Source organism: Rhineura floridana, chromosome 5 (genome assembly GCF_030035675.1).
Source record: "Rhineura floridana isolate rRhiFlo1 chromosome 5, rRhiFlo1.hap2, whole genome shotgun sequence".
Taxonomy (NCBI): Eukaryota; Metazoa; Chordata; class Lepidosauria; order Squamata; family Rhineuridae; genus Rhineura; species Rhineura floridana.
The window spans coordinates 152,844,288-152,868,507 of NC_084484.1; the positions used below are offsets into that span (position 1 = coordinate 152,844,288).

General features: G+C 39.9%; 1 protein-coding gene across 1 annotated transcript in view; it reads right to left on the reverse strand.

The window, feature by feature from the left end:
* The window catches only part of MTUS2 (microtubule associated scaffold protein 2), a 451,766-nt gene that overhangs the window by 185,362 nt on the left and 242,184 nt on the right, over window positions 1-24,220 (reverse strand). The window lies entirely within an intron of this gene.

Genomic DNA, 24,220 nt, shown 5'->3' on the forward strand with positions numbered 1-24,220 from the left:
GATGTGGGAGACCCAGGTTCAAATCCTCACTCAGCCATGGAGCTCATCAATATTCTGAAAGAAAATATAAATAAAATTATCATTTGTTATATTGATATTTTAGAGGCAGAGTTGTTGTTTTTTAATCCATTTTCAGAAATCGCCATGGAAAATCACTACATAAAAATCCAGTCTGCAACTATAGAGAATAAGCAAATTAATGGAAAACTTGGTACCAAATCTGAATTGGGTGGAATGCTAGCACATCCCTAAAGAGCACTGAAGTGTGTTTAGTATTTCTTATGTCTCTTCTCTAGTATTTTACATTTATTTATTTTACATTTATTTATTTATTATTTGATTTATATCCCAACCTTCCTCCCAGCAGGAGCCCAGGGTGGCAAGTTCACCACATCAGAATCCTCTTTACATAAAAGAAAAAAGGTATTCAATCTGCCGCATGGAAAGAAACACATATTATTAAATATTGCTGCTTTTATGCTAATAATAATCCTAGGTGTTATGTACAGGGCCGGTTTGAAAGGGCGGCCAGGTGGGGCACTGGCTGAGAGCCCCTGGAGCTACAGGGGGGCCCTCAGTGGCCCCTCCGCTCCCCTTCTGCAATCTGCACCCCCCACCTACCTGTCTCCTGCTTTTTAGCATTGCCCTTAATGAAGATGGCGGCCGCGGTTTCCCAAAAGTACTGAAACCCCTGCCGCCATCTTAGTTGATGGCAGAGATGAGCATGCATAGCATGCACGAGTGCCATCAACAAAGATGGCAGTGGAGGCTTCATCCCCTTAGGGAAACCGCAGCCACCATCTTGGTTAATGGCAATGGTAAAAGCCCAGAGACAACCAGTGAAAGACTCCCCCAGATTTGAAATATATGGACACATTCACACCTTACATTTAAAGCACTGTTATATCAATGTATAGTCTCAGAATTCCCTGAAAAGAAGGATTGTTAAACCACTCTGAGAATTGTAGATCTGTGCAGGAATAGGGGTCTCCTAACAAGTTATTTTGTTTTTCGTCTTACAAACAATAGTTCCCAGGATCCTTTGGGGAAAGCCATGGCTGTTTAAAGTGGTATAATACTGCTTTAAATGTTGCAGGTGTGGTTTATGTGAATTATAGTTCAAGCATTGAGAAAATGACTAGACATGAATGGTATGCCACTTCTCTTGAGTGTCATCCTTTCTTCAAAACTCTAGGAGAACCAATGCAGTGTTAGAATGGCAGACTAGGATGGGGGAGACGCCATTTCAGCCATGAAGCTCACTGGATCAGAGGGTCCCCTATCCCTGCCTTACTGAATGCCACAACCCACCCATGACCCCTCCCAGCTTTAGCCCAATCACTAAATGTATAGCCTTATAAAAATAGCACTTAAGGGGTTGTTACAAAAGGTAAGAGGGCAAGGCTCCTTCTGCCTTCCCTGGTTATTCATGCACTGAATATGGATAGCTCTAGATCAGGGTTAGCCAGTGTGGTGCCCTTCAGTTGTTGTTTCACTATGACTCCCATCAGCCTCAACCAGCATAGCCAATGGTCAGTGATGATTGGAGCTGAAGTTCAACTACATCCAGAGAGGCCCTGCATGGATTACCCCGATCAGAGCCTAAAAAAACACTGCTGGAGACCGGACTGCCCTCCTTAGCCAGGCAAGGAGCAACAAAGGCATGAGATCTTTTAATAAGAGGGGGCAAGTCAGAGCTCTCCTCGGAGCCTTCTGAAATGGTAGCAAAATGGGCCATTAAAAAAGGTAGGGGCCAGGGAGTGTGCAATTAGAGCACTGGGTGCTGCTCTGCAAAGAAGACCAGATAATATGCACACCCCCAATAAATGAAGAAATTAAGATGGGGCAAAATTCATACCTGTACTTAGTTATCCCTTCCGCCCGAGTCTTATAGCAACTCTTCTGACCTTTCCTGGCTAATGACCCCTTGGCATGGAATCACTGTCCAATATCTGAATCGTGACATATGTTTCATGCTACGTTGCCATATAACATGAAAAGTGTATAGATGAATGAATAAAAATGTCTGTTGGTGCTGGTAATTCATTATGTATCTTCTCATTTTGTATGCAAAATGACCTACTTTCCCCAAGAACACCTTTTAATTTTGGAAATGTAGGTTTCTCCCCCCTTTCCAACTTAATACATTCCCTGTACTATGTCAATTTCCATCTTCCAGTTAGTAAATCCCTCCAGTCTTTCTGAAGACATTTGTAAGGGGGGATATATTTTGTGAAGCTATATTAATGAAATATGAATTAATAATAGGAATTCAAGTCATTTGGCCTCTTTCTTCTTAGATACAGTTTGAGTAATGGAGGTCTCTTTTGAAGACAGACTCTTGAGAACGGATCAAAAACATCTAAAAATAAATTAAGGACTCTGCACTTCGAAGGAACACAATTAAAAAGTAGCATATAATCAATGCACATGTTGGTACAATAATGTGCAGTCTGGACTAGTTTTGAAAAATTAAGTGCCCCATGCTTTTTAAGAAGCTGTAGAGGGATTGTTACAGTTCAGCCTCAGAAGATTTGTGTCACTTATACTTTAATAGTTAAAAAGCACACAGAATCTTCTCTCTTCCTTTCTTTGATGTACAGACAGTTAAGGACAAAGAATGCTCTCTCACAGTCAGATCTACCATTAAGAGCACAGTCGTAATTCTGTCAGGTTACAAAATCCCTCAGAGGCATCCAATCCAGCACAGGCTATTGCCTGCAAGACAGAAACCTCAAACTGCTGACTCCAAACGGATCCTATCATGGGCAAAGGAAAAATGGAAATGGTAAGTAGGAATGGGGTAGAAATTTGATACAGTTTGCATTTAAAGCCGAATCTATCAAATTCACACTTTCCGAAATACTAAATGTAAATGTACTGCCTTCAAGTCAATTCTGACTTATGGCGACCCTATGAATAGGGTTTTCATGAGGCTGAGAGGCAGTGACTGGCCCAAGGTCACCCAGTGAGCTTCATGGCTATGTGAGGATTTGAACCCTGGTCTCCCAGGTCGTAGTCCAACATGAGAACTAAAACACAGCCATCCTTCGAAATTCAGAATGTTGCAATACAGTTCTCCAACCAAGCAAGCAATGTTTACAAAAATGCATAGGGGGAAATGATTAGGGGAAAGCGTGCATTAACATGAATATATTATTGAAAATAACATACAAATATGCATTATATTAGGAGAAATTGCTTGCAAAAATGTGTATGTTAGTCAAAAATGTGTTAAAAATTAGCAAAGTGTTGCAGAAATGTGGAGAACTGAATTTAAGATTGGAACAATGAGAAACCAAGAGAACTGACAAATCCTTCCCTCCCTAATGGTAAGAGGTGTGAGGTCTGCTTAGTTGCACGATCAGAATGTTCAGTAATAATAGTGTCAAGGGAATAATCCTAAACTCCTGGGATGACCCTATATCTCCTATCCTGATAAAAAATATCCCGCGCTTTGAAAGGAAAGCTTCTAGAAGATGCACGACATTAAATCTACAAAATAATCCATGTGTTACAGCAGACAGATCTTGGTTAGACTGAGTCAGTATAAGGCAGCTTCATACTTTCATTATACTCACCATACTGTTATTAGGATGAAGGCTAAGACATAGGACAAGTTCCACATTGTATATTTAAAGCACATACAACAGGTATTTAAAACACATGACTTTCCCCAAAGAACGATGGGAATTGTGGTTTATCAATCAATCCCTCTTCCCAGGTTGCTGAGAGTTATGAGGAGTTATTAGAAGACTCCTATTCCCCCAACAGGGCTATAATTGCCAGAGTTTCCTGGGAAAAGGGATCGACTATTAAACCACTTCTACTAATACAATGCATTTTACATGTTATTTTCACTAATTTACTCATTTTTATGCACGCTTTCTCTTAATATATGGTTGGAGAACCTCCATCACAAAATTCAGATAGCGCATTTCAAAGGATTGCTGTGTTTCAGTTCTTATATTGTTTTGGAAAGTACAAATGTGATAAATTCATCTTGAAATGCTAACTGAATCAGATTTCTCCCCCATTCCTATTTACCAATATTTCAAGAATGTCTCTGTCTACATGTTTGCCTCTGGACACACTTCAAAGTGCCAGCTTTGACCAATAAAGCCCTAAATTAAATGGTTTTATTGATAATTTTAACTTTTTTTTTGCTTAGAGAGTTTTTATAATCAAGCTGTATATAAATTTTATTAAATAAAATGAATAAATAAATTGTCTAGAAAAAGGGTTGCTACAGGACCACACATTCCCTTCTGCTTGACTATTTTTCCTCAAAGCCCACCTCTGAGTGCTCTGAGCACTTGAGGTAGGTAGCTACAGTAGGGCCCCACTTACCGGCGCTTCACATTCTAGCATCCCGCTAATGCGGCGGCGGGAAATTCCCCTTTTAAAAGCCGATTTTGCAATTTTGCGGCATTTTGCGACATTTTCGCATCATTTTCGCGCGATGGCCCCATTACAGTCTATGGGTTCCGCTTTACGGCGATTTCTGCTTTACGGCGGGGGCCTGGTCCCTAACCCGCCATATAAGCGGGGCCCTACTGTATCAGATTTGAGGCTGCCTTAGTGGTAGCACCTTGTATGTGAAACTTCTTCCCTATGTCCACTTGACTGACACCTACTTTAATGGCATTTGGAAACCAGCTGGGGAAAAATAGCTTTTAGTGGCCTTTAATTTGTTAGATCATTGTAGTTACTTGCTCTCTGGTGTGTTGGTCCTGTTTTATTTTAGTTTTGATAATTTGTGAGTAATCTGTTTTGTAAGGCTGGTTTCAAAAAATGTATAGGAAGGGGCAGTGCAAATATTATAGATAAATTAATAAATTAATAAAATATTGAAAACAAGCAGTTAGGCGGCAATCCTGTACATACTTACTTTGGAGTAAGTTTCATTGAACTCAGTGGGACTTACTTCTGAGTAGACATGCACAGGATTGTGCTGCTAGCCATCTAGCCCCAAAGTCAAAAATGAAATAAAAGGGGCTCAAAATGAAATGTTTAAATACAAAAAAGGGGGGGGGGCTTTGGCAGGCTTTCCTTGGAAGACAGTTCCACAGCCAAGGTGCTACAACCAGGAAGGCCTTATGCCCAGTGATGAGCATGGTTTCATCCAGACTTCCTCACTCTTGGGTCCTAAGATCAGAGCTTGGAAAAGTTACTTTTTTGAACTACAACTCCCATCAGCCCCAGCCAGCATGGTCACTGGATTGGGCTGATGGGAGCTGTAGTTCAAAAAAGTAACTTTTCAAAGCTCTGCCTAAGATGTTGTTGGACTATAGCTCCCATCACCCCTGACAACTGGCTGATGGGAGTTTGGAAGCCAGCAAAAGTTGAGGAAGTCTGGTTTCATCTTAGTACCCCTAATCGTCAGGGCTGTCCTCTGCAGTTCTCATTTAATGAAGTTATCACACATCAGGCTAGATCTTTTTTTAAAAACAACAACAAACCACTATTGATAAGTCTAATGAATTATTTTAAGGACACAAATATAACCAGTGCTTTTTTGTGATGGCACTCACCCCTCTTTTTCAGCAGCCAATGGCAGCTATGTTGTACTGGCACCCATGACACTTTTACCAAGATATGAGTAGTGGGACCACAAAAGTACTCAGACCCCTGACCAATGCTCTCATATCACTGAATTACAAATGGTACATTGTAATTTTGTTCTGTATGATGCTTTATATTGAAAGACTGAAACTCAAAATCAGTTATTGCAAGGTGACATTGGTTTATGGTGGGAAACGTTTGCAAGAAACATAAAAAACCAAAACCCTCCAGATGTTGCCAAACTACAACTCCCATCAACTCTGGCTGTTGGCCATGCTGGCTGGAGCTTGTGAGAGTTGCAGTATTCAAGTTCATCAGAGGCTGGAGGAGTTCAAGTCCAGGTTTTATGAAAAGCTGAGGAGCTCTAGAGACTAGGCGTTGAAGCAGCAGAAATAGATTTCTGGGGGGCTTTTCTTATGCCTAATCTGTGTTAGCGTTTGTTCTAAATAAACTGTTTTGGTCACTATCCTTCATGCACATTTTACACAGCTCAGTCCTAAGCATGGTTACTTGGAACTAGGCTCCATGGTGCTTACTCCCAAGGGAATGTTCATAGGATTGTAGTATTAGACTTTAGTACATTTGTGGATGAGGATTAAGGTGTTAAGTGATATTTATTACAACCAGGGCCAGCTCCAGGCATGCCAGGGCCCTTGGGCACCAGCCTGCCCCGGGCCCCTCCGCTCCCCTTCCGCGATCCGCGGCAGGTGCACGGATCGCAGGACAGGAGCTTCTGAGCCGCCTGCCATCCTCCTGCCATCCCCCTGCTTCACCTACCTTTCTCTGCTGTTTTTTGTGGCTGTGCGCACTACGCACGCAGGGTTGCCATCAATCAAGATGGCAGCCAAGGTTTCTGTAAGGGTCTGAAGCCTCTGCCGCCATCTTGGTTGATGGCATGCACGCACGCGCATTGCTGCCATCAACCAAGATGGCAGCAGAGACTTCAGTCCCTTACGGAAACCTTGGCCGCCATCTTGATTGATGGCAATCCTGCGCGCACTGCAAAAAACAGCAGAGAGAAAGGTAGGTGAAACGGGGGTATGTCAGGAGGCTCGGAAGCTCCTCCTGTCCTGCGATCCATGGCTCCTTCCGCTGATTGCAGAAGGGGAGTGGAGGGGCCCCTCAGGGGCCTCTGTAGCTCCAGGGGCCCTCAGGCCAGTGCCCCACCTGGCCACCCTTTAGAACCGGCCCTGATTACAACTATGGAGTATGCCTGAATTAATAGAATCAGAATTGAAAATAAAATAACTTACTTAAATGTTCATCATGCCCTCACTTTATTGCTTTGAATCCATCTGAAATCACATATTGGGACTGCAGTGGGCAAATCTGTTAGTAGCGGTATCAAGAATTTGATTCTCAGACATTATTAAAGCAAGCCTCCCCCTTGCAAAACTATAGTTTATTTTAATTTCACATTCATTTTAGCATTTCTAAAGGCACAGGATTTGATTCCCCATTATCTAGAGGTGCTTTCTCCTTTAAATATTGCCTGCTTACCTAAAGCAAAAATAAAAATCCACAGTCATCCTTAATGGCATTTACTACAACATTCAGAATAATAAAGGTAAAAACAATTTATTTTAGCCATAGAAGTAAATTAATAAAATAAACCTATCATTAATGTCCATGCTGGTCAGTTCAGCTATTCAGCTATGCTATTCCTAATAATCTTTCCTGAAATAATCTTTCAGCTGGTGCCTCATGATACAATTCATCGGCTGAATGTCACCAGCAAACACACAGGACCAGATCACAAGGTAAGACTGAAAGACTGTGCTGTCGGAAAGTATTTTTGTTAAACAGAAGGTAGTAAAAAGTCTGCTGCACTTAATCTTAAACACACACACACACAACCACCTGAGCTTCTGGAAAATGTAGTGTTTGGTACAATTCTCATGATTGCTATTGCCGGGCCTATGTAACTCTTTAGCCCAGGATGAAGATGTGCATTTAAACCATTTTATTGTGGATTTTGAAACACAGCTTGCTTCTGTTTCTGCAGCATAATGGGGTCAGGGAAGCACACAAGCTCTCTCTCTCTCTCTCTCTCTCTCTCTCTCTCTCTCTCTGTGTGTGTGTGTGTGTGTGTGTGTGTGTGTGTGTGTGTGTGTGTGTGTGTGTGTGTGTGTGTGTGTGAGAGAGAGAGAGAGAGAGAGAGAGAGAGAGAGAGAGAGAGAGAGAGAGAGAGAGAGAGAGAGAGAGAGAGAGAGAGAGAGAGAGAGAGAGAGAGAGAGAGAGAGAATTCCTTCTAATCCTTATGTCTTTTTCAAGATTTTGTACAGATGCTGTATTGCAAAACTTGCAAGTCTATTGGTCTCTTTATCACATTTACTTTTCCTCCAAGGAGTTTCTTCCAAATCAACACACGTGACTCTCCTCTTCCTCCCATTGTATTCTCACAACAACCCTGTGAGGTAGATTAGGCTGTGAGACAGTGACTGGCCTAAGGTCACTGAAGGAGCTTCACAGCTGGGTGGAGATGTGAACCAGTTTTCCAGTCCTCCTCATACAACACTCTGACAGCTAGAGTCTAACTATCACATTAACCTGACTCTTCCCTCCCTCCTCCACCACTCTGCTGGGATTTGTCATAATAAGAATTCAATAGACAGTATCAAATTTCTAACATGTTCTGTGTAATCAGTCTGCAGTCTCAAAATATAAGAGAAACAGAACCCACAATTATGTTTTGAATACCAATTTTTCAGGAAGAGGGATGGAGCACAAAAGAACTCATGGTCAAAATCACTATTTGGATGAATCAGCTATATATTCTAAAGTGTAAGGATATGTGTGTAGTCATGGTAGCAGTAGCAATTACTTTGGCAGCAGAGCTCTTAGAAAATGCCTTTCCCCATTTGGACTTCCTATTTCTCTCTCTATTAAGAGTAGACCCATTGAAGATGGACATGGAATAGTAGAGTTGGAAGGGGCTTATAAGGCTATTGAGTCCAACCCTCTGTTCAATGTAGAATCCAAGTTAAAGCATACCCAATAAGGTTGCCAAGTCTCCCGTTTTTGCCCAGGGACTCCAGATATTTGGGGTCCTTTCCAGGTGACTCACCTTATTCCCTAGACTCTCAGCTTTCATTTTCAAAAAATTAAGTTTCTAGGTGGTCTGGTTCACAAAATATACACCAAAACATCAGATGCCCCTCTCCCTCAACTTCTGTTGAATGACCTTGTAGCTGGCTGCTCTAACCCTGCCCTTTCAGGTTTGTAGCCAATAAGTGAAGTCGGGGTTGTGACTGGCTGACCTCCAGGCAGTTGTTAGACCTTATTGCAAGGCCAGAAAATTGTAATGTCTTCCTGCTTATCTGAAAATCTCATAAATTAAGTAAGTATATAGCTTTCAGTCTTTTTTTCTCTGGTGTGCAGCAGTCAGACAAGTTTAGATTTTCCTGGGCTGTTGAAGAGGACAGTGTTTTGAAAATATTTAATCCAATATTCACTTTTCTGGGAGCAAAGCTGCAATACCAACCCCTCATATCTGGAGTAAGTCCCATTGAATTCAATAGGACTTACTTTTGAGTAGATATGTTTAGGAGAGTGCTGTAAATTAATGGGACCTTTGAGTGAAGATAGCAAAGACTTGCATTTGTGTTGTAAATCTTTCTTTCCTCCTCCAATCCTGTTTTTTAAGCAATTAGGCACTGCTTACTTAGGTATCACAGTTTTATTATGTAAGAAACTAATACTGATTTTATATTTTTTAAAAAATGTTCTGCAATGACCAGCTGGTTTTGACAATAAACTATTATATGGGGTGTATGTATTTTTCAGAGCTTGGAAAAGTTACTTTTTTGAACTACAACTCCCATCAGCCCCAGCCAGCATGGCCACTGGATTGGGCTGATGGGAGTTGTAGTTCAAAAAAGTAACTTTTCCAAGCTTTGGTATTTTTACATCTCCTGTGTGTGTCTGGAGTCTTTCCAACAATCCTTTTTTTTTTTTTTTTTCAATAATTTTTATTCAGATTTTCACAAAACACACAAGACAAAATCACAAAACATTCAAAGACAAAAAACAAAATCAAAAATAGTTAAACAAAAAGAAAAAAAGAAAAAAAAAAACAAAAATAAAAAATAAAGAGTAAAATATTGACTTCCCATTTGTCAAAGATCAAATCAGTTATAAGTCTATAATATATAGCAATCCTGTCTCTTAAGTCATATTATAAAATCACTTTCCTCCAGTAGTTATCTTACTTAATCATCAAATCTCATAAACATTACTTTATTCTTTCCACAAAAAGTCAAAGAGAGGTTTCAATTCTTTAAGAAATATATCTATCAATTTTTTTTTTCCAGATAAGCATATCGATTAATCCATCTCATTACTAATTATGATAATCTTATTGTCATAACCATAGTCAAAATAAACATTTCAATTAATCCATCACATCAGAATCTGTTAGGTTCAGTAATTTCAGTAGCCATTGTTCTATTATCTCTATTAGTTCCATTTTCCATCTTCCATCTTCAGTAGTCTTGTTAAGTCCAGTAATTTCAATATCCAATCTTCCATTATCAGTATTCCAATAATAATCTTGCTGTCAAAGCCATAGTCATATAGTAAGAGTCTGATGGGAATTACCTCTATCCCAAATATTTTCTTGCCATCCATTCTGAATAGGTTGCTGAAATACTGCTGTAAAATCATATCTCTGTTCTTTTTTTCAAAATACACTGGGTCATCTCTTAAAAGTTTTTCCATTGTCACATGGCTGCAGTTAATTCCATAGATTTTCTCTATATTGGGCTCCATCACATCATTCCAGTCCAGAAGATAATCCATGCCATTGATAACTTTATCTCTAGAATCTTCATTAATTTCTTCAGAGATAACATTGAGTTCCAAACAATAGATTTTATTTCTAAAGTCCATAGACTCCAAATCTTGTTCCTGTTCCACGTTTGTTCCAATCTCCGGGATCTCCTCTCTCACAGGGACCCCTATTCCAGTCTCCAGGGTCTCCTCTCTCACAGGGACCCCCTGTTCCAATCTCCGGGGTCTCCTCTCTCACAGGGACCCCTTCCAGGGTCACCTCTCTCACAGGGACCCTTATATCTTTAATCTCCTGCTTCATTTTACTCAATTCAATTTTCGTTATCTCAATCTCATCCATTATTTTCTGAAACATAGTTATTTCCAGATTCTCAGCCACTTTCTTAATTGCCATTTTAAAAGAAAAATATAGGAAAACCACTTCTTATTTCAGCAACAATTGGGTTAATACTCCAAACTTGGTGACATCACAGTATAAACAGAGCAGACAGCCTTATCTCTCCAATAGTTAAGTAAACAAAATGCAGTTCCCAGGATCGAAACAATTAATGGCAATCGTCAAGAAACAGATTCGTCAAAATAAAATAGACCAAAAAGAGAGTAGTCTCAAAACAGTATAATATTTTTCAAAATAAAAATCTGGAATAGAAATCCCTCTTCTGTGTGTATCTTTAGAATGCAAATCCAGGACAGCTTTTTGCAACAAAAACAGAGATAAGCTATTAATTAATGCGTAGCAGAGAGAAGTTACGGCTCCCCAGTGAGATGTCAAAAACCGATCAATCTGGCAAATCTCTTTTAAACAGCAACAATTTAAGTCAAGTAAAAGAAAAATATAGAAAGAAGGGTGCTTGCCTGTTAGTGCGTTCTCTCTTAGAAGATAAGATGAACGTTCGCTTTAACAGATAGAGCTTGCTGTTGAAAATCCGTCCCACCTTCGTCGGCTGGACCTCGTCCCATAAATTAATGAGATCTGGTCGTCCCAACAAAAATAGGCTTTGAGGTTAATCTCTTCGTTTCTCCCTACCCGGGAGAAGTTTAATCAGTCAAAAAAAAAAGAAAAAACTGACTGATATATCTGAATAAGCTTCTTTTGAGGCAGGAGCCCGTCTCAAAAGCAGGCACAGGCTAAGTCACCCTTCCCGGAAGTCAATCCTGTGAGGTAGGGTTGCCGAATGGAAACCAAGGCAGCTCATAATAAGGAATAAATCCCTTTAAAATCCAATAACCATAAAACAAGTATAAACAGTTGCAAAACAGCATAAAGTGGCAGGATTCTGAATTTGGGGTTGGGTGAATGAAGTTCCTTTTCACTTGAGGTTGCAGTCACGTGCATGCTTCCCTGTTTGACTAAGCCCTATTGAATACATTGGGACTTGCTTCTGAATAAGCAAATGTAGGATTGCACTATAAATATCTTTACAGGTTGTGTAAATAATAAATGTTTTTGACAGTCATGCTTATATAAATAGTCCTACATACTATGTCCAAATAAGTATCTGATTTCATACAATGGTTGTATAATATTATTCCCTCTACATTTCTTCTTTGGGGTGGTCATGGTTCCTCTCTGTTGTTTTTATCCTGAGAGACAGATATGCTGAGAGATGGTGAGTAGCCCATGGTTGCCCAGTAAACTTTATAGCTCATTTCCATTTTAAAAATTAAACGATTTACATGCAGGCAAAGTTTATTAAGTAGATCCACACAATACATTTAAAGCACATCCAACTCGCATTTAAAGCACATTACTTCCTTCAAAGAATCCTGGGAATTGTTGTTTCCCCCTCACAGTTATAGTTCCCACCACCCTTAACAAACTACAGTTCCCGTGATTCTGTGGTGTGATTCATATGCTTCAAATGTGTGTTGAATGTGCTTTAAATGAATGGTGTGGATCTGCCTTAGGCATGCTGTGCATTCATTAGTGAAGTGGAAAGAACAATCTTAAAAGATACTTTTTTAAACAGGGAAAGGTTGTAGCTCAGTGGCAGGGCACGTGCTTTGCATGCAAAGGTCCAAAATCCAATCTCTGGAAAAGACTATTGCCTGGAATCCTGGAGAGCCAATGCTAGTCCGTATCATTAGTACTGAGCTAGATGGTACCAAATGGCCCGAGTTGGTATAAGGCAGCTTCCTTTGTTCCTAGAAGTGGAAAGGGACCCAAGGGACACAGTGACTCTAAAATGAATCTATGTATTTAATTTACAACATTTATATACCACTTTATTGTAAAAAAAACCCTCAAAGCAGTTTACAGAAGGAATTAAAACAAAATTATTGGCACAGTTGAAGACAGATATTTAAAAACATTCCAAATAATAAAACCAACAATGAATTAAAAACAGATAAAATACACAATAGCTTCTACATGCCTGGGTAGGCTTGCCTAAACAAAAATGTTTTTAGCAGGTGCTGAAAAGAGTAAAATGAAGGTGTCTGCCTAATGTCAATAGGAAGGGAGTTCCAAAGCGTAGGTGCTGCCACACTAAAGGACTGATTTCTTACCAGAGCAGAACAAGTACTATGTGGCACCCATAACATGGAAAGCACAACTTGAACTTGGCCTGGTAGCAAATCAGCAACCAGTGCATATTTCAGGGCACAGGTATTATGTGCTGACAGGGTCTCATGCATGTTTTACTTTTATTGTTTTAATTCTTTCTGTAAACTGCTTTGAGGTGTTTTACAATAAAGCAGTATATAACTAGAAAAGCATAACACATTGTAATGGCACAAGAGAGAAAGAGACTTTTGCTACTGCTGAAAGCTATAAACCTACTCAGTTTATGAGATTTTCAGACAAGCAGGAAAAAACAACAGTTTTCTGGATTTGCAATGGGTTCTAGCTATTGTCTGGAGGTCAACAAATCCCTTGTCGATCACAACCCTGACTTTACTTATTGGCTGCAGACCTGAAAGAGCGGGGTTAGAATGGCCAGCTACAAGCTCATTTAACAGAAGTTGTGGGGGGGGATGTCATTTTGCTGTCTATCTCTTGAAGCAGATCACTTAGAAAAGTAATTTTTTTAAAAAAATGAAAGCTGATTTTAAAGTCTGGAGATTGAGGTGACTCACACAGATACCTGGAGAGGACCACAAAAATCTGGAGTCTCCATATGAAAACCGGAGATATGGCAACCCTAGTGCTCAATGTGTGAAGTTTAATAGAAGAGGGGGTGGGGCCATGGGGATGCTGGGGGAAGGGCTAGCATGTGCACACCTGCACCACCTGCCCAGTCTCAGCCTTCACACACAGGGCTAAAGTCAGTTCAGAACTGACAATAGTAAGTGAATTAACAGTGTAATCCTATACATGCCGACTCAGATGTAGGTCCCACTGAGTTCAATGGGACTTACTCCTAGGTAAGCTTGCATAAGACTGCAGGCTAAAGTTGTAATCATATATCCATTCACTTGGGAGTAAACCCCATTGACCTCTATGGGACTTACTTCTGAGTAGGCATGTATAGGATTTACAGAAATGTTCTAAATCTCGACCATTATGTGTTATGACAAATAAAATAAGGCAATGTACATTCAAAATGAGTACCTAATATGCAGCCTGATTTGCAGATGTTGACTTGGAGAACATCCCGCTGAGCTTACTTCCAAGTAAGAAGGATTGGGGTCTTATTCTAATAAATCAAATTGACAATTTGAACAGTAGTTTGCATTGACCGAATTTCTCTAACACTTCTCTATCTCATTGTCACTGTTTTTCACACTTACATACTTAAAACATTTGTAACTGTGATAAAACATTCCATTGTTATTAGCTGAACAGGAACTGGTAAGTTACACACAGGCCAGGTCTAATCACATTGTGTGAAAATCAATCCCATCGATTTCAAGAGTGAGATACATTAAATGTTGCCTTTCTCTGTTCTTACTGGGCTGATAAAGGATAGTTTATTGTAGCATCTTATCATTTAGAAGCCAGTTTCTCTAACAAGTTCATTTCCTGAGGAGCAATAATTCTTGTCCTTGTCATGGGATGCAATTCACAGTTTACTGCCTGGAGTCTCCTAAAACATGATACATTTAAGAAAAATACAAAACAGGCCAGGGCTATTTTGCAGAATGAGAAGACCATTTACAACAATTATGCATCAGGCTATGCTTATGCCTTAAAGACTGATAATATGCTGATGTTTCCTACAGTCCAGTCTTACCCAATTTAACAGCTCCAATTGTTAGGCAGTATCTTGACCCTGGCAACTGGGAAATAACATCCCTCCACTTAGCTTTTTCCCAAAAGAAAAAGGATAGCTTCGGCCCCATAAAAATCTTCTACAAACAAGAAAATGACTGTGTAAAAATGTTAGATATTAAAAATAAGTTATATATCTTAAAATACATTTCCAATGCACAATGACAAAATCTATATATATACTCCTCCCAATTCCAGTGAGAAGATGCAATAGTTTTCAACCTGGGAGGTTAGTCCAGATGTCATCTGATGGTTCCCTACAGCCCTATGATTCTTGGTTGTAAGTCTGAGGTTTGGTCAGAGGGGGTTACTGGAACAAGCAGAACTGCTGGATATTACTTTGATGGCCCTGGCAGAGTGGTCAATGACCCTGCTTTGTTTATGAGATGACCATCAATGGATGGGCCTCCCAGGAGATGTCATTTGGAAACCAGAGCTCAACTCCACACCACCACCTTCCCTGGCTGGCTTGGGGGTGGGTGTGAAAAAAGAAAAGTAAGCCTTGTCTTGGAACTGAGTTAGAAACACAGAGACTTGATATGCTCTCTCTGAGAATCCAAAGCAATGGCTTTGGTGCCCCCTCTAACAGGAGCAAGATCTGCTAGAGTGTTAACGCTGTGAACCATCTATTTTATACTCAGTCTGTGTGTACATGTGTAAACAAAACCATCTGTCACAAAGATATCACAGGCCTCCAGTGACTTTCCTTCCAAGGAAAGTGAACCCAGGGTTCAGTTCATGCGCAAAGACCTCTGGCATCAGAGATTGTGGTGCACATATCAGAATGTTAAGGTTCCCCCCCATAGTCACAAGGGTGTTGTTCAGGTCTGGTTGTAAAGTCCATATAATATATTTGCAGGAAAATTGCACTGGGGTCAAAAGTAGCTTCCCAGATAAAAGAAGACACACACACCTCAATTAATGTGTGCAGCTAACGGCAAGAACCAATAGCTTAGATCTAAACAAATGTGAATAGAGTTCAGCTTGCACAATAGGGCTTTTCCATCTCCTCCTTCCCACTGCCGTCCCTTGCATCTCCTGATAAGCCATTCCTAAGGGTCAGAGGACCCTCAAAGTGGTATGGGATATGGCATGAGAGGTAGGAGAAGGAGGGATTATCAGAAATCGGAGGGCCCCCTCCACACTTTACATCAGCGGAAGTGGCTTCAGCCTGTGCAAGGACTCTGGGTCCAAGCCTATAATTTCAGAGAATGTAACTGAGAATGCACACATTCTCACCAATGAAAGAATTAGAGAGGTTGAGCACGCCCAATGCCTGACATCTTAACACTGAAGCTGAACATGTGCTTGTTACCCTCTGGATGAGGGCCAGGCAGGCTCAAGCTCTACAGAAATACCATCAGTTACAAAAACTATAGTCATATCCACACCAGGCATTTAAAGCTCACTGCTCCCCCCAAAGAATCTCGGGAACTGTAATTTGTTAAGGAATTGTGGCTTTGTGAGGGGTGAACTACATTTCCCAAGATTCTTTGGAGAAGCCATGATGGTTAGTGATATAAAAGTGGTTTAAATCTCTAGTGTGGATGTGACCTATGTGTGCAGTAACTGTGTCAGCAGCCTAGCTGCCATTTTGGATCCTCCAAGGCATTGTTCTGGATCATTGTGTGTGGGGAATGGTGGTTACAATAACAATGTGGAGAATATTAATAGAAATGCCTCTCTTTTTCCGGAAAGGTATGAAAAAGAAAAAATATCTTCTGAGAAATATCAGCTCAGCTCTGCTTTAAAGCCACAGACTTGCCACTGGCACTATTTCTAATATGGAATTGGACACATATGGGTTTGTTCTGCAAACATTTTCACTTCCTGCAAAATGTGATTCTGCCGTATCCACTCCTTTCCCATTCCTTTAGGAAAGGTATGAAGCTGTTTGCAATTCAGCATTTGTTTGGGAGAGAGAAAACACTCTGGGCTCCTACTGGGAGGAAGGGCGGGATATAAATAAATAAATAAATAAATAAAATGCATCTCCATGGATGAGGCAGGGAACTGGGTCAATATTTTCTTGCTCTAGCTAGTTGTGCTTTGAAGGCCAGTGAAGTGTAGTGGTTAGAGCAGTGGTAATCAACATGATGCCCCCCAGATGTTTTGGTTTTCAACTCCACTCAGACCCAGCCACCATGGCCAATAGTTAGGGTTGACTGAAGTAATGTAATATAATGTAAACCATTGCATCTGGATGGCACCATGTTGGTTACCTCCAGTGGTGGATGGTGGCTCCGTGTCAGTGAGGTTGTAGAATCCATTCAGGGTTTTAGTGCTTCAGCACCTTGGACAACTCCTTGAAAGTTCAGACTAAAACCCAGAGTGGATTTCATTGCCACATTGACATAGAGTCACCAGCCGCTATTGGTTATCCTTGAATTATGTCATATTAAGACTGGGAAGATGCATGTTCAGATCCCTCAGCTAAGCTGCAGGCAGGAATGTAGTTATCCAGCAGTTCCTTCCAAAATGTTCTGACACAGTTCTGGCTCAAAATATGTTCAAAAATGTGTATTTTGAGAAAAAGATGTATTTAAAATATGCAGGTTTCCATGTGCAGATTAACGTGGAAATGGAACAGATTAATGGATGAACATATGGAAAAGTGCCGCAGACTAGAAACAGACTCGCTTTTCATGGAAAATGACTAGAACTGGCCAAAAATATTTTAATTTAATTCAACGGAAACGTGATCATTTAAAGAAATGCTAAGTTTCCCTCACTGCAGGAAGACATCAAGTTTAATTTAGCATTTTTATTGCGTTCAGCTTAATTTCTTACTTGTTTATATAATAAATTTTAATTACAGAAGATGTTAAGATTAACATGCACAAATATTCACTTATGCTCCTTGAATACAATGTTGGGGCAGGAATTTTGAAATAAATATATATTTTAATTACCTCTTAAGTTATACATATTCAACTTCACTTTTCTATAGATATAAAACACATGGCTGTAAAACAGCCAAGCATAACGGGTTTTATACATTTACAGTATCTTGCTTCAGCAGAGATGCAAATTTTTTTTTTGCCACATTCACAGTCTATTATTACAGTTTTTAAAAATGTATTGTGACATTTTAAAATAGTATTTCTGGAGGTTATTTTATCAATTAGAGCATGCACAGTGATACTGAGTATACAGTTGGGGAAAATGTAATTCAGCTCCAAACTGTAAACAGAACGTAGGTTTCCATCCTTTTCCTAATGATGAATTTCAACTCTCCAGAAAAAAATTAGCTTAGCATTTTATTGTGCAGGAGAAATCAACGGGCTGCTACTGTAGATTAGTTATAATTTGTTCTCTAAATTGATTATAATCTGAAATAACTGAGACAATCACAATCAGTGATTTCAGCAAATCAATATTTGTAGAATGCATTTATGGACAGACAGGGAAGAAGGATGGGGGACAAATTCAATTCAGTTCGCATTTAAAGCAGAATCTATCAAATCACACTTCCCAAAACAATCTGAGAACTGACACACAGCCATCCTTCAGAATTTGCACTCATCGGAATTTTGCGATGCAGTTCTCCAACCAATGTTTACAAAAATGTATGTCTTAGGGGAAAGCGTGCATAAAAACAATATATTTGTGCAGGGGTTCCCAAACTGTGGTCTGTAGACCACCAGTAGTCCATGAGCCTCATTCAGGTGGTCCACAGTATGTCTGCATTAAAAGTTCATATTGATTTTTAATTGTATTTCTATTGCTTCTTTTATTTTTTATATTGTATTTTATTGTATTTACAATCTGAATTCTATGGAACAAAAAAAGCAATAGAAATTTGATTTAAAATTATACAGCATCTAGCACAGTACATTACAATTGCCACAGCAGCCAGAAAAAAAATCGGTAAGTGCTATGGCCATCAGCAATTTTCAAGTGGTCCATGGGGGAAAAGGTTTGGGAACCACTTTAGTGAGAATAACATACAATAGCATTAGTGAGAATAACATACAATGCATTAGTGAGAATAACATACAATGCATTATATTATGAGCAACTGCTTGCAAAAATGTGTACTTTACTCAAAACTGCACAAAGAAAGGGGTTTATTAGGAGAAATTCACACTTAAATCCTGAAGCATTTATATGAGGGCTTTTAAAAAAAAATTGCAAATTGCTGCAGAAATGTGGCGCTGTTGCCATACCACAATGGTCCATCTTCTGGTTCTTCTTCTGTTATTTGTCTCACTGTCTACTGTGGTGAAATTACATAATTTATGTAATTAATTGCATACATTATAGAAATTATACTTTCATTTGACCCCATTCATTTCAATGCAAAGGAAACACAATGCAAATGGGGGGGGACACATAAGCAATTGTGTATCATTTGCAGACTGAAAGTAACAACGACAGTGAATACTGATCATATTCACTGGATTGATTTCTGTTCCAGACATGAGATGAATAAGCAAACTTTGGCAATTTGCACTCCCATTTCCATTTTTGTCAGAATTCACCAACATCACTATTCTTCACGTCGTGCATAGTTTGATATAGTGAAACCCACCAATTAAAAGAGGATTGGGTACGTTTGTGGAGGATAAGGTTATCAAAAGTTACTAGTCATGATTAATATAAATCCTCCTGTATCAGAGGTAGTAATGCCTCTGAATGCTAATTGCCAGTGGGAGAGGCCTATTGCACTCATGCTGTGGTTGTGGGTTACCCATAGGGATCTGATTGGCCACTGTGAGAAACTACATATGGCTTATTCAGAAGGGCTGTTCTTATGTCCCCCCCTTTGAAATTTATACTTCATGTAGGATTCCAGTTTCCATTAATCTGATGTTATTTAAAGAATTTGAAGAACAAAAGCAACATAATGGTCATCTTTGAATTTGACTTTTCCAGTATTAAAATAATGTGGGCATAGCCCTTGAGTGAGAGACAAGGGGAAGTGTTTGCTATGAATGTTGTACTTGGAATATGTATGTGTATTACTTGGCTGTATGTAGATTTGAGTGGTTCTCATGGTATGGATATGTGAGTTTGCTCTTTTTAGGATGTGTTGTTGAATTATGTGAGTGCTTGTAGAGTGTGATTTGACATGAGTGTGTTGGTTTAGAATGTTGATATGTTTAAATACAAATGTGCTGATCTTGTAAGGGTGTGTTTGAGTAAACTAAACAATAACGTTTTTTCAACTGTAGTTAGACAAAGTTCTGTTGCAAAAGGGGCCGGCTGTTTCAATTTTTTTGCTTTTTATTACACAGTGATTAAGAAGTGAGCTGATTTGTTTAATCAATTATGTTTTAAAATAAGCTTGTTTTAACTTTTCCCCCCTTGAAGCTTAGGCAATATTCTGTTTAGCCTATTATGTATGTTATGATTTTTTTCTTGTACTTAATTTTATATGTAATGTTTATATTATGGTGACACTAAAGAGGATGTTTTATTTGGTTAATTGTATTTTATTGATTTTTTTTTTGTATCTGTTGTTTGAAGATGTTTTGACTTGTTGTACACCGCTTAGTTTTATTTAAATATAAGCTGTATATAAATGGTTTAAATGAAATAAATAAATAAATAAATAAATAAATAAATAAGCCCATGGCTAAATGAAGTTTCCTTTTAAAGAGGTGCCTGTAAATTATGTCAGTATTTTAGGTGGGTTTTATTCTTGTTTTTATATCTTTTAATGTCTGTATGTTGGTTTGAGTCCATTTTGGGGGGGGGGAAAGACTAATAAAAGTGACTAATAAACATTATTCTTAATAATAAAATAATGTAAGGCATTGGTGGGCTGGGTCTTAAACCAGGGAATCTGGCAATGGAGCCCAAATTCTTTTTCCTGCTAACTTGGCAACATCACTACTGGAGGGTTACAGCAACTTTCAGCCCAGTAGAAATCAGGTAACATGAGAAGCCAATAGGCTCCCATCTAACCTTATATAATTGCTTATTCTGGCCCATCTCCTTAGTTAGACAAATTTATTTCTTTGTTTCAGACTACCCTGCATGAACCTTTAGTGAACCACTGACTTGTCTTCCTCCAGGCTACTATTCCTGAGAGTGCCAAATGCTCTAATTTAGTGTCAGGAAAGAGTGCTGAAAACATAGACTTCTAACAGTTGCTTGTTAGTATTAGCACTTTATTTCTTCCAATCCATTTTTCATTAGCCTTGGAGGGAAAACATCAGATAAATTCTTGGAACAGCAGTACCAAACAGGCTGCTCTGATATATGCGCTCAAATACACATATTCTTGGACATTCTATGTATAGAAATGTATTTGTTAGACTCAGAGAAACATAAAAGCCTTGGGACATCACAGAACAGCAATGTTACAGGAGTAACACTGAAGGATACCTTTTGATGTTACCTCTCAGCAGTGCTGCAAGCAGGAATCATGAAGAAATGTGACTGTTTGGGGGGATAAGTAGAGATGTGAGAAAACTGTAATTTAAGAAGAGATGGGTGATGGGTCAGCCATTATCTTCCAGGTGCTGGGAAGGAATGAGCTGGAAGAAGGAGTGCCCCGTCTGAGAGGGGAGGTAAGTGGGAGTCTTGAATTCAGACTCTGGTATTCTCCACAAGGTCACAACCCTCAAAGCAGCCTCAGCCCCCTCTTACACCAGATGACAGGGCTTCAGGCCGCTCTCATTCCTTGGCCTTAGATTTACAAGTCCCAGCTCATCATAGTCCCATCCTCATCTACATGAGGACACTTTCTCCTTTCCCAAACACATTGAGCATTCTCACAATCTTCCTTAGAGATGTCTTTCTTTCTGTGGCTCACTGGTAGAGTATCTGCTCTACATGCAGAGAGTGCTAAATTCAGTCCTTGGTATCTCCAGGAAGGGCTGGGAATGTCCCCGTCTGAAATCCCGGAGAGCAGCTGCCAGTGTAGACAATACGGAGCTAGATGGACCATTGCCTGACAGTATCAGACAGCTTCCTATGTGCTGCTTCTCTCTTGGTTCTGTTCTCCTTTGTACCTCATTCTCTGTGGATTATAAAGCCGAAACAATCCTTCCCATACCATAGTTATTCCAACCTCACCCTCTGCAGTATACCTGGTCTTGATTCTAAGCTGCTGACTGTGGGTGGGGAGGCAAATAGCCTCAGCATCTTGGCCAGCCTCATCAAACAGAGCATCTCCTTGGCCTGAGAACATACATCCTTGGGGAAGGTGTGGTCAACTGCTGAGTTCTCATGAAGCCTATGCTATGTGAAATGTATTCAGTGCATCAAAAATATCACAGCTTCACCCATCTTTTTTTAGCCAAACTAGACATGATGTTAATTGTATGATCACTATTAACATGCAGTGTGTGTTTGTTTTTAAATTAAATTAAATAGCAGCCAGGGGGCTAAGCAACATCAGGACCACAGAGGTAGGAAGGGAGAACTTTAGTCCGTCTCTCCCTGCTGTGGTTTCACAGCTATTTGCATCTAGCACTCCATCGCGCTCCCACGGTCCCAAAACTAGAGCCTACTCCAGCTTCTGCATGACATTTTAAAAAGCATGCATGTTAATGGCAACCACATCTCATCATGTTTAGTTTGGCCCACATTGTGTCCCTTTCTAATTGCCATTGGTATATTTATACTAATGTCCATAATAAAAGGAAATTATTTGTTGCACAGTATCAGCACAGGAGCTTCATTGTCACAAACAGCAAATAAGGTGGTAAACCTGGGCCTGAGGTTTACCACTTCAGGCTGAGATGTGGGTTCATATGCATGGGTGTAGTCATCCGGGGTCTCAGGGGGTCTTAGAACCTTTACTTTTTTGGGAGCAGGGTCCCAGCAGGGTCCCTATGTCTCCAGCATCCTATGAGCCAATCAGCATGAAAGGGGAGTATGTTAGCCACTGAGAAATGTCTTCTAACATGCTTCCTTGTCCTTTCCTGCTGATTGGAGCAAATCAGAGTGAAAGGAGGTGAGTCAGCCACTGAGAAGACTCTTCGCAGTAGCTAACAATCTCCCCTTTCATGTTTATTGGCTCTTAGGGACATCTATTGTTGTTGGAGAAGGCATTAATAAAGATCTTATTATCAACCCAGCAGCAAAAGAAGAGGGAGGGGTGTGGCTGTGACTATCATGAAGGGAGCCTGCATCATCTGATTTTCCCACTCTCCTTATCACTTCCCACCTTTTTAAAGGGAAAGTCACATATGCCACCATGGGGTCTTTATAGGAAAAGCAGGATACAATTTCCACTTCATTTAGAACATATCTGTTTGAGTTCTACATTATATTTCTTCTTCGTCTTTTTACAGTTTCTGAAATGAAAATTCAGATGATGCTAGATAAATTTATAATTTTTTTAACATACTTTCTGCAAAATAAAGATTCAGAGAAAATATTTTACTATTGGCTAAACATTAGCTTTTCAACGGGATAAGTTATATATTTGATTGCAAAATATGACAACGGAAATACTAGCTTAATTCAAATGCTTGCAGTGGGACTTTAAAGAGAATTACAAAATCACATTACCTCAGGAAAAGAGTTATAAAATATGTTTGATTTTTTTGCTTATATTAGCATGGGAGAAGAAAGACACATTACGATGTTTTATGGTGCAACATTTTGACAATTATTGTAAAAGTTCCCTGCTGCTAGAGCTACCCATGTGTGGGAACCAAAGGAGCAGTGCTCCAATTTTATAATAGACTGGTATATAAAAAGTGGCCGTTGTTAGCAATGGAAGTTGTACAAATTAAAAACATGATGTGCTGTATGTCTTACCTAGAAGCATGCAAAATATTTGGGGGAAATCTAAATGAAGAACCAAGGGCAAAGGGAGGGGTGGCAAGGGGGGATTGATGGGGTGGGAGTTGGTAAGTCACGTTAGCAGGGGTATGCCCCCTAGCAGTAACAGTAGCAGTAGCAATTAAAGTAATTAAAGTAAATTGTCTGTTGCAACTTCCTGGGAATGGTTTCAGCCTGACAAGGTGCTTGTGATGATGTGGCCAGAAACGTGTCCTCTTGACCCTTGCCCTTCTTGACTTATTAAAGCTTGCCGAGGGGGGTTAACCAAGTGGATCCAGGATGTGGTCAACACATCATTGCGGGAGGGAGTGGTTCCAGCCACCCTGAATGAGACGGTGATTCTACCGCTTCTGAAAAAGCCCACCCTGGACCCATTGGTCTGTGACAATTACCGACCAGTCGCAAATACCCCCTTCTTAGGGAAAGTGATTGAGAGGCTTGTGACAGAGCAATTGCAAGTACTCTTGGATTAAACAGATTATCTTGACCCATTCCAGTCTGGGTTCAGGCCTGGTTATGGGACTGAATCGGCCTTGGTCACCCTAATGGATGACCTTTATTGGGAGAAGGGTAGGAGGAGTGCGACTCTGTTACTCTTACTTGGACTGTCAGCAGCTTTTGATACCACTGACCATGGTATACTTCTGGGCTGGCTAGGTGAGATGGGTATTGGACGCACTGTTTTAGAGTGGTTCTGATCCAAGGTCGTTTTCAGAGAATAGTATTGGGTGATTATCTTTTGGCCCCCTGGCAGATGTGCTGTGGGGTGCCACAGGGTACCATCTTGTCCCCCATGCTGTTTAACATCCATATGAAGCCCTTGGGAGTGGTCATCAGGAGATTTGGGGTGAGGTGTTAGCAGTACACTGATGATACCCAGCTCTATTCCTCTGTAACATCTGA